This window comes from Meriones unguiculatus, chromosome 14, assembly GCF_030254825.1.
Source record: "Meriones unguiculatus strain TT.TT164.6M chromosome 14, Bangor_MerUng_6.1, whole genome shotgun sequence".
Taxonomy (NCBI): Eukaryota; Metazoa; Chordata; class Mammalia; order Rodentia; family Muridae; genus Meriones; species Meriones unguiculatus.
In genome coordinates this window covers 28721564-28742420 of record NC_083361.1, presented here as the reverse complement: position 1 = coordinate 28742420, position 20857 = coordinate 28721564, and positions in this window count along the sequence as shown.

Here is a 20857-nt window from a genome sequence, read left to right as displayed (position 1 = left end):
TGACAGCTTGAGAGCATCTTTCCCAAACAATTCAGCAGGTCCTTTCTTGAAGGAGGACTGTGGTGATAGACCTCCATTTTTGTCAGAAGCTATAACATTTAACAATGATAATATACTTTCATTATTTCTGTGAACATTATCATTAGTGGTATATGCTTCTTAGCATTTGACATGTATGAAACTTGAAGTGAAGGTCAGTTTAGCGACCTCACGCATAAGACTGGTTTATTGGTATTAGATTTGGAAAAGTTATGTAAATGCTCATAAAGAGTTCACTGCCTAAGATATTATTACATTTGTAATCATAATTTCAAGTGTCTAAGAAAAGTTAATTAGTTGAATATATAAATAAGATTAAATATTTAAGAAATACTTAGTTAAGCTTGTGAATTAGATCAGAGCAAAGTATAAGTGGAAGTGTCCATATTTTATGATTATGAAATTTAAAAACATCTAATATTCATAAATTAAGCTTAAAGGCCTAGGAAGTAACCATTGCATAATTTAACACATTTTGACCATATTAATAACCAAGCAAATCATGCCAAATTATCAGATTTTTAAATAGTTTATATTTCCTACTGAGACTTGTACTAGTTCTTTCAGAGTCACTTACGTATATTCACCCATACACATGAATAAAGTAAATAAATAAACTATTTAAAGCTTTTATATTCTTTTAAAACTCTGTACTGGGACACTCGGAGTCATCATCTGCAGATACAGGCATCAGGTTGTTACATTTTATTGGTGTTTTTGTTGTTGTGAGTTTTTAATTTTATGTGTGTGGGTGTATGTATGTTTGCTTGCATGTATGTCCCCTAGAAGTGAAGTTACAGATGTTTGTAAACATCTAGGGGGGTTACTGAGAATCAAACCTGTGTGCTCTGTAAGATCAGCCAGGGCTTGTCACCACTGAGCCTTATCTCCAGCCCTCTATTAGTGTTTTTATGCTTATCCTCTTCCTTCTGTCATCTTACAAGTCACCTAGACCAGGGTCAAGAAGAACTTTTCAAAACTACATTTATTCAGTGTGTGTGCCTGAATGCCAGAGAGCACTCCTGGGTGTTAGGCTCAGTCTCTAACTACATAAACCAGGTGTGGTGGCACATGCCTATAATCCCCGAAGTCAGGAGGAGGCTCTAGCAGGAGGATGGCAAGTTGGAGTTCTCGGGCTGTGTATGAGACCCTGACTGAACAAAACCCAGCATCAAAAGTTCATCAGTAGGGGCATGGGTCAAAAAAGTCTGTTTTGCTCTCTATCGATAAACCCTCTCTTCATGACAGGATGATGATCTGTGGCATCCCAAAACTTCTGGGGAGAAAGAACGTTTTCTTCCTGTAGCATTAGAAGAAAGGCTTCTAGACTTTAGTTTGAGGTCATGTTTGTATGCTAAATAGTAGCTGTGGCCACTTTGGGATACTCTCTGTCTTTGTCTGTGTGTGTTTGTGTGCATGCTTAAAGATTTATTTTTAATCCATTCATGTTCTCTCTCCTCTCCCTCCCTTCTCCCCTTCTTTCTGGGCTGTATGTGTGTGTGGTGGTGGTTGTTTGCGTAAGTGCTGGTAGAATCCAGAAGAGGCCATCAGAACCTCTGTGGCTGGAGTTTCAGGGCAGTTGTGAGCTGCCTGACATGAGTACTGGAAACCAAACTTGGATCCTCTGCAAGAGCAGCAAGTGTTAACTGTGGAACCATCCCTTAAGCCACTCTTTTGTTTTGAGAGCAGACTTATTTCTAACCAACACCCAAATCCCATGGACTACGTGAGGGCCTATGCCTAAACAGAAGTAATTCTGAAAAGAAAGAAAAGGTGATGTGTGACAAGCTTTTACTGGGGAGATGCAATACACACATTTGCTCACTCCAATAGGAGTGAGCAGATCACAGCATGGAGACCATCAAAGTCCAATTTGGTGAACCAATGAGTTCTGTTGGTGTTAGGAATGTGGATAAGGGGTTACTTACGAAGCGGAAATTACTCTTATACAGCTGCATCACCAAAGTCCATCTCAGCATGGGTGATAACTCACAAACTGGGGCCTGGCACACACTTCACAGGCAGCTCAACAGGTTGAATAATGTCCTTTCTGGAGGCTTTAATTGCCTCTTCCAGGCAGCTCAGCTGGTTTCTGTTTCTTCTAGGCTGCTCATCTGGCCTGAATCTGAGAGTTTTCTTGGCAACTCAGTTTCTTTCCGTTTGAGGGGGATCCTCAGCTTTTATTTCTTACTCTGACGGGGGGGGGGGGGGGGGGGGAGGGGGAGGCTAGTGAATCTCAGCAGTTCCAGGGACTTCCTGAAGATATTTTGACTTGTTTACCCCCAATCTTCACTGATGGAATGTTTCAGTCTCAGAGGAAATTTACAGAATAGTGGGAAACACTTAAATTTACTTTTGCCCCTCACGTCTTACCAGCCAAGAAGCCCTCCGTTGTCCATCCTTTTCTCTAGCCCCAATGTCACCATTTTAATTCTAGTCTATCTCCTAGCCAATATCTCAAATATGTTTGTGTATGTGTGTACTATGATGGTTAATATTGACAAGACCTAGTATCAGCTAGGAGACGAGCCTCTGGTCATGCTTATGAAATTAGGTTAGATTAGGTTAACTGAGGTGGAAAGACTCAGCCTGAGTTAGGTGGCATCATGCCACGGGATGGTGCCTGACTCCATACAAAGGAAACAAGCTAAAGAGCAGCATTCATCCTCTCTGTTTCCCGACTGGATACAATGAGTCCAGGTGCCTCGGTTCCTACCACTATCATTTCCCCAGCATGGTAGTTGTCCCCTTGAACTATGAGCCAAAAATAAACAGTTCCTTAAGTTACTTTGTTCAGATATTTTAAATCACAGTAAAAAGACAAGTAATTAATGTAGATGTAGACTTTCTATAAAAATAAAGTCATTAAAGTCATTTTCTTACTCCATATCTTTGTTGTTGGGTAATCAACTCCTTTTGGCATGGCAACCAGGATTTTCAGAAATAATAAATTTTTGTGTTTACATTTTGGGTTTTTCTCATGTAGCTCAAGCTGGTCTTAAACTCAGGATGGAATGATGGTTAGGAAATCCTAATCCTCCTGCCTTTACCTTCCAAGTATGGGGTTACAGATTTGTACCATCATGTCTAACTTCTGAAAAATTATTTTTAATATTCTTTAAGTTTACAGCAGCAGAGGCGATAGGAAGTGAGATGAGTATGGACAGGAATGTCTGGAACCCTTCTCTTCAGCTAGCGGTCACTCGTGGTATGCATAACTGTGAACTTTCTGGTCAAGATGTTATCCTACCTATCATTGCCCTGGCTCCTGTCTGTCTTGCAAGATTGTCTGACAAATTCACAGAACTGTGTGAAATCTCTTCCTGGGAACCAAGTTCTTTAGATTGGCACCAGGCTTCAGTCCTCTTACCATCTCTCCTTAGAGAGCATCATTTCAATAGTCTGATAGCCACAAGTGTCTTTCTTCATCCCTGCCAGGATGGTTACATCAGGCCTGGAGCAAGATGGGTGTGTACACTAGTCTGATTAATATTTTGGCATCTTAGTGTTGATTACATCATAGATTGAAGGATTTAATTAATAGCAGGTCTTGGTGTTTGAAGTTAGAAATATGGAAATTACATTTGCCAGAAGACCTTACAAGGTGGATTATCACCTAGTTTCTGTGAAACAGGTGTGCCTGAGGACTGTATGAAAGTTGAACATGAGCGTTCAAGTGGAAACTGCACTCTTGCCACCTTTGTGGCTTCCACTAGGGAATAATGTTTTTGTTTGTGTTTTCTGAGACAGTTTGAGCAGATGTCCCAGCACTGATGAGAGGGAGTAGGCCCCCTGGTTCAGATCATGGCAGAGCTTCCAGACTCCCAGTTCTGTAAGTGTCACCTAAGTGTGGTGCCCAGGTTGTGCTAGTTCAATAGTGGGGCTCTGGAAGCTATCTCTGAAAGTCCAGCCTCGACCTTGTTCCAGCTCTTTTGGTACTTTTTTAAAGCCCTAATTCCTCCTTGTAAATCCCTTTATGTTTAACTAAGTAGAGTGAAATTCTGATTCTTCTTTCAAAAAAAAATTAATTACATGTTTCAGACATATTTTATGAGGACAGCAAAAAACTAATTTTCCATCAGTTGAATTTTACGCATCCCTAAGCAGTGTATTTTGAAACATTTTGACATTCATTTCACCCTTTTTTGTAGTGGTCCCCCCCCTTTTTTTGCAATTTTTTCTGAACCGCACACATGTTTTTGAAACATAATACCTAACAGGTTTAAAATAGGTCACTGATTCCTCAGCAGCTTGAGCCATGAATAATTCTATAGTTTTAGTTTCTCCTGATGAATTTCATCAAATACCTTCTGCCTTAGAGGCAAGACACAATCACATTTGACAGATGGATAAGTTACTTCTTTTATTGCAGTGCCCCAAACCTGACAGACCAATTTTAAGGAGGAACAATTTATTTGACTCCCGACTTAAGAGGCTATAATCCGAGAGCTGGAAATCATGGATGCTCTGCACATGGCAGTGGAACCTGTGGTGCAGTGTGTCATGTCTCGGAGGATTGGGAAGCAGAGCTCTTGGCTCAAAAAGAGGGCCAGACCGCAATCCTCAAGGCCCAACCCCTAGACACCCACTTCTGCTAGTTGGACCCTACCTCCTAAAGATTCCACAGCTTCCCAAAACAGTGCCACCATGTAGGGACCAAGTGTTCAAGTGTATGGGACATTTCGTATGCAAACCATAACATGCTGGCCCGGCTTCCATAGACTCTTGGCTATCTCATAACACAAAATGAAATCCACCTTCCGAAGTCCCTATAGCCTTAACAGTTCCAACACTTAAAAAAAATCTGAAGCCTTTTCTGGGACTCACGGTAATCTCTTAACTGTAAGCTCCTGCAAAAATAAAAAGGAAACTACACACTCACAGTGATTGCACAGAGTAAACATTCCCATCCGACAGGGAGGAACAGGAGAAGAGCAAGGGAAGACCAGACCAAAGCAAGTGCGCAATACAGCAGGGCAAATAAGCCCTGCAGCTCCCTGTCTGACACCTGGAACTTTAGGCGACACCCTCTCCACTTGGTGCTTGCAGCTTTTCTTCACGGACATCCCACGTTCCTGTAGTCTTTATTGCCGTACAGGCTTCATTTTCAAAGCATCACATATTGCTCTGGAACCTCTTTTTGGGCAATCTGAACCTGTCACACCTTTTTTGGCCACTTTTTTTTGGGGGAATTTGGTATAGACCTCCACGATGCTGTGATTCTTGCATTGCCTGTGCCTGGAAAGCTGACGTCACTTGTATGATGCCAAGTTACACTACCAGCTTGAGATGTAGCCTGGCTCCACCGAACCACAGCTGCAGCTGTGCTGAGTGCACTCGGCTTTTAAAAATGAAAGCCTTTCATATTTACATGAATGTTATACCCTGGAGCCTGCAATAACCGGAGTCTCTCTCTCAAAGCACCTTCCTTAATGTCTCACTGCAGTCTGAGGTTTCTCCTTCATGGTACCAATCTTTCTTCCCTCCTTCCTTCCCTCCCTCCTTCTTCTCTCCCTCCCTCCCTCTTCCTTCCCTCCCTTCCTCCTTCCCTTCTTTCCTCCTCCTCTCCTTCCTTCCCTCCCTCCCTCCTTCCCTCCTTCCCTCCTTTCTTTCTTTCTTCTTTCTTTCTTTCTTTCTTTCTTTCTTTCTTTCTTTCTTTCTTTCTTTCTTTCTGTTGTTTTGTTTGTTTTTCAAGATAGGATTTTTCTGTGTAAACGAGCCCTGGCTGTCCTGAACTTGCTTTGTAGACCAGGCTGGCCTTGGCTTCACAGATATCTGAGTTCTGTTCAGACATATGCCACCACTCCTGGTGGTACCAATCTTTTTATGGCTACTTTGCATCCATCTGCCTTATCTGCCTTGTTGGTAATTTTGAATATAGATGACTTCCTTTCCTTGACAAAATGTACATTAAAAAAAATCTTTCTGCCCTACTTTGTGCTCTCTATTCTTGGTAACCTGCTAAAAGTGGTTAGCAGTTTGCATGTTGCAATCTGAAAGCAATGTTAGCTAGAAATTTCCTCCACAGAACAAGGCAGCCCACTACTTTTGAATTCAGCCGTGCTGAGTTTTCAGGACATAGCCAGATGCTTTTCCAGAATGGAATGCCAACAGATTCGGATCTAGTTCCTGATAAAGCTAGTCACTTCTGAAACTCCACAGGCTCGGTCTCCCTGGTCTGTCTCTGCTGTCTTTAGGATCTTCGCAGCTCCTCTCAGGCAGCGCAGCCTGCTGCGCTCCGGGGCTTCTCTAGCTCAGGGCCCCGAACCCTCCACACCCCTTTGCAAGCTGTTTTTGAAGCTTATCAGCTGTACAGGTTTTTCAGTGCAGCAGCACATTCTTGGCGTCCATTTTCTATCTTAATTGACAAGTTTAAGGGAGGAAGAATTTATTTTGGCTCATACTTTAAAGGCATACAGTGCACTATGGCAGGGAAGGCATGGCGGCTAAGACTCTCCACAGCTCCTTCAGGAGCTTTCTATACCTCAGTGGATCATGAAGCAGAGAGGGCTATCCGTCCAGAGGGGGGCCAGCCCACAGCCTGCAAGGCCTATCCTTTAGCAATCCACTTCCACTAGCTAGGCCCCCTAAAAGACCCACCGTCTCCTCCAAACAGAACCACCATCTGGGGCTCAAGTAAGTGATCAGACATGTGAGCCTGTGTGGTACCATCTTCATACTAACTGACTGCAAAACTAGGGGAGGGCTTTAAGGCATAGTTAGCATAGGCCCTGGAGGAAGACTGCATCCAAATATCAGCACCATATGCTCCTAAAGTTTGGTACCTGAATCTCCTCATCCAGAAAATGGGTTTAATCACACATATAATGGCTGGGTTTAAAATTAACAATGCAGGTAAAGCTCTTGGCACAGGGGCCTGGTATGTAAAAAGCATACAGTAAATGTTCAGTTAGTATTTTTTATTTCTACTTGCCTGGATTGTATTTCAAGGGGGCAGGTATATATTCATATCCCTGCATGATGGTTTAGTTCTTACTCTTAATCCTCTAGGGTTTAGAATCATCTAGAAGACATATCCCAGGATGTGTTAACTGACCAGGAGGGAGCGACTTTGAACGTGGGTGGCAGCAGCCCATGGACTGGATGGAGTCCCAGACTGAGTCAAAAGGGGGAAGGAGAAAGCCAGCTGAATCCCAGCATTCACCTCTCTCCTTCTGCCTGCAGGTGCAGTGTGACCAGCTGCTCATACTTGTACCCCATTCCTTCTCTTCTCTCTCCATCTCACAAGCCCTTCTCTTAAGTTGTCATGTATTCTTTTCTGTCATGTATTTGTCACAGCACTGAGAGTTACCTACCAGCATGTAAGAGTTTACCTACGAGTGCCTGAGTTACCTCTGTAATGACTTAATATTCTAGTGATACTTCAGCACCCCTTGTAGGTGAATGATTTCAGCAACTCCCCAAATGCCCATCTTTTAATCCAGCTCTGGCTTTGGTTTAGCAAGTGGAGTCATGTGAGCAGAAACTGAAGGAAGGGGGATCCTGTGCTGAAAAGGACAATGGCAGGTACTGCAGTGAGTGACAGCTCTAGTATAGTGCTCCATAATCTATCACTTTAAACCTGACACACCTAACAAGTGACATAGCTCCTTTTCTAGATGTTGAAGATGAGAACTCAGTCTAGAACAAGACAAAACAAAGTGATTATAGAACTACGACTGGAGAGACTTAAACTTAGCAAATCAGACATTTCATATTTTGAAAATGGGGTAGGATATACACTTACATGAAGAGCTCCGTTAATAATTGTTAAGTCTCAGACCATGGAACAAATGGCTGAGGTGCCTATTTAACATATCAAAGTGGACCTAGCTGCCAGGTTCTCCCAGCATCCCCCAGCACCTACCTGTTTCAGGGCATGGCTGGTATACCCTTCCCTCTACCCTGAACTCTCCAGCCCAGGGGCTGGTTTGCCCTTTCCCCGGAGGTTCTTTCCTATATAATCCAGGCATTTTGTTTACCCACTCTTTTATTTTTTGCCCTCAGGGATGATGCACCTGGCTCCCTTCTCTGCTCTTTCCATTCCTCTCCCCTTTCTCCTCATGCGGCTCAGAGTCATGAAGACTCTGCACCCTCCCAGATGTGTCTGCCTCTGACTATGCTCTTCCTTTTATCTACAGCAAACTTCCTCTTTCACCAGATCTAGGAGCAGTTATGTCCTTCCTTTCTATTTCGTTTTTTCCCCATTCAATAATAAGGGTACTTAGCACTTCACAGTCTCTCTTATTTGAATCTTGAGACAGCCCATGTATTTAAGCAGGGAAGCATTCTTATTTTACAGATGAGGAACTTCAGATCAGAGAGTTGGATGGAGTTACACATGGTTGCACACAGATTTACTGGAAGGGACAAGTGCTTGATCAGTTTTTTTCTTTTAATTCATTTATCTTCACACTTACTTAAGAAAGCTTTCAGAATTAAGGCAACACAGCTACAGAGTCCCCTGCTAAAGTTTTGATCTTGGGAGAAATGATATGATCAGAGCTGTCATTTGGGGAAACACCATTTCTTTTGGAGTCTTACAGAAGGTGAAAACAAATCTTATTCTCTTGACTTTCTTGGGAAGGTTGATGTTAAACTTTATAAAGTCATTACTTTAAAAAAGAATCCCAGACATAGGCAGTTTTTAAAGCCAGTGTGAGGGTTTGCAAGCCATTTAAACACTCAATTACTTGAGGAGAGACGGAGATGCCAGGGGATGGAGTATTTATAGCACTGTGCTGAGAGCCAGTGTGTACATTTATTTGTACAAGAGTGGAATTCTGTCTCTGGATCATTTCCTGACTTGTTTGAGAATCTGGGCAAGTCATTTATTATGTCTGTAGATTCTGGAATTATAGCCTGCCTCAAAGATGCGCTGTGTGAATAAATGAACTTCTGCTGTAAATCTTGCTTGAATTTCTCTGATGAAAGGCATATCAGTGTCAATAGGGGTAAGAGTGAGGGGTAAGAGTGCTGACAATAGGAGTATAACAATACAAACGCTCAGAATATATGTAGTATCATTGCTCTGAGAGCTTTCCTGTAGTGAGGATTTTTGGTTTCTTTAGAAATACAGAAATGGGCTGGGCGCAGTGGACACTCAGGGAGGCAGAGGCAGGCAGATCTCCCAGAGTTTGAGGCCTACCTGATCTACAAAGAGAGTCCAAGACAGCCAAGGCTATACAGAGAAACTCTGTCTTATGAAACAAAAAACCAAAACCAAAAACAAACAAAAAAAGTAAAACCACAGAAATGTTATGTGAATATGTTTTTGTTTTAATCCCAGGTGTGGGATACAGGGATGCTTTAGCTTGTTCACAGTAGCTGACTATGATTTGCCTCATGCTGTAGCAGCGGTGTGACTTTGCCAGCTGAAGAGAGTTTATGTTTGGAATTCTGGGGACCCTTCCGAAGGGCATAAATGCTAGAGACCTGAGAGGACCCATGGCTGCGGCTGCTGTTCTCTCTGCTGCTGCTGCTGGTGATGGTGGCTGTTACTGTTTGCTCCTGCTGTTGTTGCTGGTTGGAGATATCCTGATGACAAAGATCAAACTCACCCAAGGAACTTGATGCTCCTAATCATCAGGAAGAAGTCTAATGATATTAATGTCCCTTTTCCCCTCTAATCTTCTTTCTCTCTTACCTAGTGTTAAGGTTTGGAAGGGATAGAGGTGGTGTAGGGAGGTAGGAAAAAGAGTCCAATAAAGTAGCCAAACGTCCGGCTACACGTTCCATGCAGCACGTGTATGTGGATGAGGGGAGGTACATACGCTTTTTCTAATCCTATAATCACAAACATTTTATAAGAAATAGCTACTGTTGTAATTTAAAAATACAGGATTGAGAAAAATGTTCTCTAATCATCCCATCCTGTTACATTCTCCTTCACTCATGACAGTCAATAGGAAAAAAAAAATACAAAGGAAAGGAAGCAAGACTGCTCCTAGGAGTGGTTTATTGGAGGAGAAGGTTTATTGGAGATAATTGGGAGAGCAGAGCCAGAAGCAGGGACCTCTGGGAGAGTCCAGGGTGGACACGACCAGACTGAGTTGTTCCATGTGAGGAGAGGAGTATGGGGGAGGGAGAGGGGAAAGAGGCGAAGCAGGTGAAGCGGCCAGGAGGCCCAAAGGTACAAAGATTGAGGGTAACCAAAATAGCTGGATTACATAGGGAAGAGCAGCCCAGCTCCCTGGGCTGTAGAGTTCAAGGTAGGGGGAGGGCTATGCTGGTCAAGAGGGCCCTGTAATAGGTAGGACTGAGGGCTTCAGGGAGAACCTGGCAGCCAGTGTCCGCTTTGATAATGTTAAATAGCCACCTTAGCCATTTGTCCCAGATTTGGAACCTAACATAAGTGCATGTAGAAACATATATCTATGATGTAAGTATTCGGACATGATTCAGAGCATGTTTCTGACTTTGCTAACATGACGAGAAATTTCTAGCATATAAAACTCTCGAGCAAAGCATAGTGTTCCACTGAGTTTATTGCTCCCTTATGGAAAGACTTTGAGGTTGCTCTAGAATGAATACTGCAATAAATGTCACATGTGCCTCTGTGTGTGTCCTTTTATTAGTTATATTCTTAATCTGAAATCAATGCTTAAACATTAAACCTTAAAGAGCATTAATTTGTATGTCAAATTGTAACTCCAAAGCCTATAGCAATTTACACTTCTAGACTTAGCCTAGAAGGACCTACCCACCATGCCTAAACCAATTTTTTTTTGCACATTATCAGTATTTCTAAGTTTTGCAATTCCTTGGTTACTAATGAAGTTGATTTTTTAAAAAATGCTTATCACCATTTCCATCTCGTCTGTGCATTGCCTGTAAAGTTTTATTTTTCTATTTGCAAAAATCTTTTAAAATACTATGATTCGATTCTGAATCTGGTGTTAGGTCTGTTTCTCTTGACTTTTAAGATGTTGATTTTTTTTTTCTTCCCCTTTTCTAAAAACTGCTGTCAAGTTTTTAATCCTTGTGGAGTTAATTAATCTGAAAAATCATGAGAAGGGCAACCATTAAACACATATCTTCATGCCTGAGTGCGGTGATTCAGGTCTTAATCCAGTTCTCCCCACTCCCCACCCCTGAGCCATAGATATTGAGGCAGAAACTGGCCTTAGCTCTGTCCAAGCTGGTTTTCATTAACAAGTTCCCAGGCAGCCAGAGCTCAATGGTGGGTTCCTATCTAAAGCAGACCTGGCTTCCAGGTTCTCCTAGCATCCCTCAGTCCCTACTTGTTGCAAGGTGTGGCTGGCACACCCCACCTTCTGCCCTGAACTTTCCAGCCCAGGGCTGGGCTTCCCCTCTCCCCTCTCCTATTAACATAGGGTAAGACTCCAGGGATCCTCCCTATATAATCCAGAACCCCTCCCCTCTGTTCTCTGAATTTCTCTTTCTGCCTACACATGCTCTCTCTCCTCTGCCTCTGTCTCTCTGTCTGCTTGGCAATTTCCTGGTCTCGTTCCATAGCAGCCACCTGAGAGCTACCCCAATAAACCTGCCCCCTTTTTTAATATTAATTACAGTTTATTCACTTTGTATCCCAGCTGTAGCCCCCTCCTTCATTCCCTCTCAATCCCATCTTCTCTCCCTCATTAACTCCCATGCCCCTTTCCAAGTCCACTGATAGAGGAGGTCCTCCTCCCCTTCCCTCTGACCCTAGTTTATCAGGTCTCATCAGGACTGGCTGCATTGTGTTTCTCTGTGGCCTGGTAAGGCTGCCCCCTCAGGGGGAGGTGATCAAAGAGCCAGCCACTGAGTTCATGTCAGAGACAGTCCCTGTTCCCCTTACTAGGGTACCCACTTGGATACTGAGCTGCCATGGGCTACATCTGTGCAGGGGTCGTAAGTTATCTCCATGCATGGTCCTTGGTTAGAGTATCAGTCTCAGAAAAGACTGCTGGGCCCATATTTTTTGGTTCTGTTGCTCTCCTTGTGGAGTTCCTGTCCCCTCCAGGTCTTTCATCTCTCCCTTCTTTCAAAAGATTCCCTGCACTCTGCCCAAAGTTTGGCTATGAGTCTTGGCATCATGGTATACACTCACTCATAAGTGGATATTTAGACATATAATATAGGATAAGTATACTAAAATCTGTACACCTAAAGAAGCTAAGCAAGAAGGAGGACCCAGGGTAAGATGATCAATCTTCACTCAGAAAGGCAAACTGGACAGACATCTGAAGAGGGAGAAAACAGGGAACAGGACAAGAGCCTACCACAGAGGGCCTCTGAAAGACTCTACCCACCAGGTATCAAAGCAGATGTTGAGACTCATAGCCCTTTTTTTTTTTTTCATATTTCATTGGCAGAGAAAACCTAATACAAAGTTTCCCTCAAAAAAAAAAAAAGTTCAATAGTTGTTTCAAATCATTGGACTGGTCCATGAGCTTATGCTATATTTGGCATGTTTGTTAAGTTTCTTTTCTCTTTTTTTTTTGTATGTGTCAGCGTGTATGCATGTGTAAACAGAATTCAAGTCTGCTGTTGGGTTTTTGATCTGGGGCTTTCTAAGTAGGCTAAGCTGACTCACTGACAAGCTCCAGGGATCCTCTTGGCTGTACCACCTCAGTGCTGGGCTTGCAAGTACCTGTCACCATGCTTGGCCTCTTACTGTACTTGGGGCAGTTGCCTTGTAGGGAGACACTTAGTCTTAATACCTGTCTCTTTTGCAGTATTTTCTATGAGGAGGTTCAAGCAAGACAAATGCAGACGCTGATCTAGGAAGAAATTGTTTGTTCTTCCAAAAAAAAAAAAAATGTGATATTTGGTGACTCATATAGAGTAGAAACTCAGAAGTATGTGTTAAAATAGATTTTAAAGATGTAGGCCAAAAAGAATAGGATATAATTTTACAGAAGGATTAACATAGGGTAAGACTGTGTTTACCAGCTAGTCTGGCTTTGCTCTTTTAAAGTTGGTAGTGGCCCTAATGGGCTTGCTTAGATGACTGAAAATGTTTGATGCTGCCAGAAACTCACTGATGATGTATGGACAGACGTAGGAGATGGGAATTTTGGAGTAGATTTTAGATGTTATCTGTACATCTGCTTCCCTCCTGTATCTTCCAAGAAGTCCTAGAGGAGTTCTTCCCCAAACAGTGGAAAAGGCACAGGACTCTGGGCAAGCTGTGTGGTGCCTGTCCTCTGCAGTCAGGAAGGACAGGGGAAGATATATAGGCAATGAAACAGACATGGCTACCTTTGAACAGCAGCTCTCCCCCCCCTTCTTTCAAAAACACGTGTGCTCTTGCTTTCTGAGGGGGAAGTTGCTAAAGGGAGGGGGGAAGTTTGCATTGCAGATCTCTGGTAGTGTTTCTAGTGAATGCTGGGACTACTTTAGGGTAGGGTGCAAATGTGAAAGCTCACTGAAGAGAACAGCAGACTGTGTTCTCTCATTCACTGCGGGGGGCAGGGTGGTAAGGAACTGAGATAATATGTTAGCTATTAGAACTGTTCGCTGTTTTTCCATAGGGCCTCTGCAAAGGCCCACAACTGCACAAGGGTGCCTTTTTGAACACTTCAAACCACATTATCGGAATTGAGATAGGGAAAGGAGTTAATTTTAGCATTCTTCAAAGAAACTACAAACCCAAACCTTCCACTGATAGTTTGAGTACAATAATTCTCAGAATTAATAAACCATTATCAATTTACTGCAAGCCCAACCTTATCACTGAGAAGGTAGTCATTTATTTTCCAGATTGAAAATAAGAACCCATGCCTAAGTGAGAAAAAGAAATTATGATAGCCTGAAAGAAAAGGTATACAGTCCTTTTCTTATCCATAAGTGCCCAGCCCTGGCTAATACCTTTAGGTCTTGCTGACTAAATAGGTCTTGCTGAATAAATAGCTGCTTAAGGCTCATCGTCGAGGAGATTCTGAATACTTCTCAGGAGGGTTGGCCTGTGTCATCACTTTCTCACCTTTGCAGCCAGCCAGAGCCTGGTATGCTAAGTATCTTAGGGCATGGCAGGGGAAAGCATCTGCTATAGTCATGAACTTGTATTTTGCCCAAGGGCAGAGAGTCATAAAATGACAGCAGATCATTTCTTTTTATTATAGGTTATTTATTAGTTTTCTCAAATCTGTACAGAGGCAACCTGGAGTCTCCCTGTGTAAATGGATTGTATGGGAACACTTACCTGTTTCCCCAAACCAGCTGTCCCTGCCACTTCCAGCTTCTACTAAGCAGCTTAGAAGTACGTGTTCCCTCAGGACTTTAGACTCAGAAGACAGTGGGAAGGAGTTCAGCAAAAGTAGTAGGTAAAGTTAAGGGACATTGCTGCTGTCACTTGTCACCCTTCCTCCATTTGAGTTGCTGGGACTACTTTAGGGTAGGGTGCAAATGTGAAAGCTCACTGAAGAAAACAGCAGAAGAGGGACCGGGGTGTTCTCTAATGCTCACCTTCCAGTCTCTCTATCTCCTTTCACCCCCAAGCAAACCAGATGTGGAAGTGAATATAACATGGATCCCTTACTCTATGATTTTAAAACTCAAGACCATTGTGCATTTCTTAAAAATCATTGAAAACATACAGGGATGGAGCTCTGTAGGCAGAGTGCTTACCTAACATGCATGAAGCCTCTAGGTTTGACCTCCAGCACAGCATAAAATGGGCCATAGTGTGTTGGCTTCGCGGCCTCTCTCCAGAGTTCATTTCAAGGGCAGGGAGATTATATAAGCCAGAGCTGTCATAGCGTATCTGCCCTTCTAGTTGGCTCAATCCCAGAGCGATGTTCTGTTTTTACTCCAAACAATTCTTCATTGAGTTTGGCAACAGGAGTTGGGTTTGGTTCTTAAGGTCTTGTTAAAGACGACTATCCTTTTCAGAACATTTTCTTGATTTTATTTTTTCTGGTATGAAATTAAGATAAAAATATCTTTTCACCAAGCCTTAACTCAAACAGATGAAAACCCTCATGGAGGAGAGATTAGAAGGAGAGACTGAGTGATGCAGAATTAAGCACAATGTCATCATTCACAATCAAATGTGTCCATGTGTTTGGGAGTGTGTGTGCGTGTGTGAAAATATTAGCAACATATCAAAGTCTGGAAGGGCTAGGAAAGACTAGACTTCACATTGTATTTATGAGGTCTGTCTTTCTTACTTTAACCAAGGTAACATTCACAAAGATTTCTTTCAAAGGTTGAGGTTTTCACCAGTAAGTAAAAATTCCAACGTCAGGGAGAGTTTTGTTAAGGAAATGTTTTCAGAAAAAGTATGTGTACTTTTGTTCCCAAACCCATTTGCAGTGCTTTGAAACATGCTCAGATATTTTTATAAGTTCCTATTTGGGTCTAGAAAGAAAATGCACTGAAGTAGAAGTTTTTGATCTGAGAACGCTGCAGCTAAGAATAAATTAAGAAGTGCATACTTATTGATTGAGTTAGGGCAAAGTGGCCAGGAAGAATTTGAAATTTTTAAATGACTTTTAATACTTGCAAGTTCAGTAGGGAGTTATTTTCATCATTTGCTTAGAATGCAACCTACATGGTGAATAACAGTGACCATGGCAAAGTTGGAATGTCCCTGGACTTGGAAATCAGATCTGTTTCAGGGTGTTGGAGAGATGGCTCAGCGGTTAAGAGCACTGTCTGCTCTTCCAAAGGTCCTGAGTTCAATTCCTAACAACCACATAATGGCTAATAACCGTCTATAATGAGGTCTGGTGTCTTCTTCTGGTGTGTAAGCATTCATGCAGGCAGAGTACATAATAAATCTTAAAAAAAAAGAAATCAGATCTGCTTCGTCTTGGAGAACTCATTTTAAAATTAAATTTAAATTTACTGCTGTGTGTGTATTTGATGTGTTGTTTGTGTGTTGGGGGTGGGGCACATATGCTGTAATGCAGGGGCAGTTCTACTGAGTCAGCTCGCTTCTACTTTTATTTCAGTTTCAAGGACCGAACTCAGGTCATTAGGCTTGCAAAACAAATACTTTACCTACTGAGACATTTCACCAGCCATCATTTAAAAATTTTTAAATGATTAGCATATCATTGGTGTTCAGAAACACTTACACTACAAACTAATAATATTGAAATTCATAAGATATGACTTGGTCAGTATTACATGCTGGGACTTGAACCCAACTTATTTACTTTGAGTGCTCACCATCTTTTACTGTACCCAAGGCTAGGCCCCAGATATGGTAAAGGGATTCTCTTGGCAACAATACTCAGATTTTTTTCCTAGTTTGCCATTTCGTAGACTCTAGAGACAAAGGTCTTTTAGAATCTTTTTTTTTTTTTTTTCCTGCAGGAGGTGACGTTCAAGAGTTTTCACAGGTGAAGATAATGGTGAGGGAACTGAGGAGAGGAGCGGCAAGCAACTTGGCTCAGGGGGCTTGTCCTAACGCAAGAATGTTCCTGACTCCCTTCAAAGCGGCACTGGAGGTGTGGCGGAGGAGAGACAAATATTCCAAGTGTGTCACTGAATGTCAACTTTTCTATTAAAAAGGCACAGTGGGATTGTGGAGGCTCCATTAAGGCCCAGGGTTGGAGGATGAGGTAACTAAAGACTGAACAACTGGTTCTCTGGTTAGTGGTTAACAAACAAATATCTTCTACAAGACTGAGGGTTTTGGAGTAGAGAGGTTCATGGTTTTTCCTGCAGAGACTCATCCTTACTGTATCCAGTCACCTGTTATCAGGATAGCTGTATTGCTCAGGGTTTTCTGAAGGACTAGACTTTATATATAATAGAACACAGACATGAATATAAATGAATGTGTGTGTGTGTGTGTGTGTGTGTGTGACTTGTTAGAATGGCTTATAGGTTGTAGTCCAGCCAATCCATAAGTGGTTGTTTAACAGTGGAAGGTCTAAGAACCCAGTAATTGTTCAGTCTACAAGGCTGAATGTCTCAGCTGGTCTTCAGTATATGCTAGAATCCTGAAGAAGTAGGTTCTAATGCCAGTGAAAGGATGGACTTGCAAGGGAGAGCTAGCTTCCCTCTTCTACGTCCTCTGTACTGGCTGCCAGCAAAGGGTGTGGCCCAGATTAAGAGTGGATCTTCCCACCTCAAAGATCTGAATTAGAAGTAGATCTTCTTCCTTCAAATGATTTAATTAAGCAAAAATCCCTTACAGGTGTGTCCAGCCCTCTGGGTTTTAGTTAATTGTTGTGGTTAATTTAAAGGTATGGTCTAATAATGTTTATTATTAGCCGTATGTTTATTAGAGTGATATTATCTAACCTGCTATTATAATCAATAAAAGACACAGACACCTGATAGATTTTAGAATAGCCTTATCTTACCTGGGGCAGGGCAGATATTAACCCTCTAAACTACCTTTACCTCCTAGCTCCATCCCAGGCCATCTGCTCTACTAATTTCTATCTAGGCTACTTTTCATCCATAGTTCCATGAATACTTGCTTTTTCTCTCATTTAGGCCACTTCATCCATCCATGCTGGCCATGTGTTTCTCTCCATGCTAATCCATGGCAGCTCTCTACTTCCTTCCTCCTCCTCTTCCTGTTTCTCTCTCTTTCCCATGATCCTCCTGTCCTCAAAGCCCAAGAACTTTGACCATACCTACTCCATTTTGCCCTGCCTAGGTGCAGGCCTTTTAATTGCCAATCAGGAATAATGTCTTAGGCAAGGTTACAAACATCATTTTGGGGCATGTGAATGTCTGCTTGTGAAAGACAGCAAGCAGATTTTGGGGGAGCAAATGAATTAGCAATCAAATAAAAAGCACAAGACCATACTGTTACAGTTAATTCTAGATGTCCTCAGGTTGACAACCAAGAAGAGCCACTACAGTAGCCATCTGAAAAGAAATTCCGCTAAAAGGGAGATTTTTATGTACTAGCTCTGAGATGAGATTGCTATTGTCCTATTTTATGTTTATCTTGAAACTCTTGTCAGTTTTTTTTCAAAGTGGTTATGATTTTGGCCTTGTCATTTCTGCCACTAGGCAGCTTCCAAATTGTCTATCCTTGGCAATGTTCAATGGTGTGTCCCCTGTCCTTCTGTCAGGGGCCGCTCATTTGAGCTGCCAAGAGGGTTTGCTTTATTGCTCAGCTAGACAAGGACTGTGCTGCTTTATGACATTTCAAAGTGAATCGATGATAGAAATTTCAATTTGTTTCAGAAGAGAGTTGACAACAGGCCTGGAGCTCAGAAAACGAGTGGCCAGATCTTTAGAAAGAATTGATTTGAACAGACATGGATGGAAGGTGGGCTGGCTGCTGTTTCAGCATGTAGTTATTCTCTGAAATTTTCCTTATTTATACCTCAGTCCTGGTGCTAAAGAATGGGTGCTGAGACTGATATTGATGATGAGAATGCCTCTCTGCCTACTTTGCTAAATATAGTAATCATTGATTGTTTCTCTCTGTACCTCCCCATTCTCAATACCTGTGATTTGGAAGGAGCTGATTTCAGATTTAGTTCAAGGGCAGGCATGTGGCCCAGGCCTGTCCAATGAGAAGCATGGCTTTGATTTAGGGATGGATAAGTTTGCAGTAACAATCAATCCTGGAAATTGAAGGCATTGTATTTTCAAAGTGAGTTTTCAAATAAGTTTCAAATAGGGGTTATGGGCAGATAAAGGGAAAAATCACAAGAGATAATACAGTTTTGGGATGGAAAGACCTATTCATTTCAAGGCATTGGTACCACTTAAGATTGTAGAGGTGTGTGTGTGTGTGTGTGTGTGAGAGAGAGAGAGAGAGAGAAAGAGAGAGAGAGAGAGAATTTTAGGCTGGCTGGACCTAACTATTGAATGAGAGGCACAGCTAATTCATGTAGGGTTTTGCAAAGAGGAAAGGAACTACAGAACCTTATTCTTTCCCCTTCCCTCATTTCCCATGGTTCTTTCCCTTGAAAATACCCTAGAGGAAAGCCCTGGGGGAACGGGGCCATGGACGCATTCACACAGACCAAGCTTCCCCCAGTAGAGTAGGGAGAAGAACAGAGTAGATTTGGAGGCCAAGCTGAAGTTCCACACATAAGCTTATTCGGGACAATTGTGAGGCACTCCTAAAGAGATGGACTACCCGAAAGAGAGATAAAACAGAGAGCCGGGGAGGTGAGTCACAGCTAATCCTAACCTATCTCACACTGTCACAGAATGTCTAACAGGACGTAAGTGATAAGGGCTCTCACACATCTCCAGAATGAAAAATAGAGCAGCTTACAAACACCTCCACTAATGCAGGCATAAGATGGAGTCAACCTTGTAAAAAACTTACTGTAGCAACCAAAGCTGACCAATGAACTGCCTTTAAAACAAGGTAGCTCAGATATCAGTCAGTTGGGAGCAGATCCTCTCTGCAAGCTCAAATCCATGATTTGTATGAAGGTCTTAGACAAGGACCTTTGGGTGAGAAACTCCTTATATTAGAAACTTCTTTGCCTTCCTTCCTTCCTTCCTTCCTTCCTTCCTTCCTTCCTTCCTTCCTTCCTTCCTTTCTTTCTTTTTAATATTTATCCACTTACAGGTTTATTGACAGTAACTTTATAAAATTTATTCCTTATATCTGATGTCACAAACTTTCATAATTTTGAGATATGAGCTCTCTTAATGCCTTTTGTTATTTCTTTCTGTATGTTTCCACAAAAAGCTTTTATGTGTCTTCCCTAAATGCACATAGTAAATGGAGGAATAAACTGGGACAAAATCTGTACATGTTGCATATTCTTATAGTCTATACATTTCTTAAACAATATACACTTTTTCTCCCTGAAATAGGGTTTCTCTGTGTATCCCTGGCTGCCCTGGAATTCACTTTGCAGATTAGATTGAACTCAAACTCAAAGAGATCCACCTGCCTCTATCTCCCAAGTGGTGGAATTAAAGGTGTGTGCCACCATTACCTAGGACTTTTAAAATTTTATTTAATTTTTTTATTCACTTTACATCCTTGTTGTAGCATCGCCTGGCACTCCTTAAGAGACTCCTTATAAGAGTTTTCTATTGACATGGGAGGGTCCTGATTGCTGGGTACCTCTTCTTCACAGCACCTAGTGAGTCCTGAGATTGGTGAGCAGACAGCAGCCATCATCAAACCTCTTCCTCCCTATACCACAGCACACAGAGTCCATAACTGCCATGCTTCTTCACCCTTCCTCTTCCTCTCCTTTCCTCTAATCCCTCTCTTCCTTTCTTTACGGAGCCTTCAGTCAGACTTTTCTCAGAACCATATTTCTTGTCCTGCTCAAAGAGATGTCCTAACTGACTTACCCGTATCCCTCTGGTGTAGGCATATTTGTTTTTTGCTACTTTGTTGGGTTCTTATATCTACCACCTTTCTCCAGCCCAATCCCTTCCAACACCCCAATCCTGTGGTAGGAGAGACAGAAGGTTAAAGGGGAAATGGGGCATAGGTCTCTTATGATTAGAACTGTTGGGTTCCTTGGGGGAAAGTGCAATCTTTATTGTCAGGATACGGCCAACTTAACATCAGACCTCAACAACAACAGCCAAGAGCAGTAAGGAGAGCAGCAGCCTTCTTCAGATCGACCCCCATCCTGTTCCTCTCTGGGCTCTGCCATTTGTTCCCTCTCCAGAGTCCCCAGAATTAATTCTAATTAATTAATTCTAATACAAGAATTAAACTATCCACAGCTGGCAAAAATCACACTCCTGCTAGTGTACAAGACAATAATAATTAACAGCTGTGGACAAACTGAAGCAGCCCCATATCCCACACCTGGGATTAAAACAAAAATATATTCACATAGCATAACTGAGTTTTTAAAGAAACACAAACCCTCATTATACTCTGGATCTGGACCTTTGTCTGTCTATCTATCTATCTATCTATCTATCTATCTATCTATCTATCTATCTGATTTCT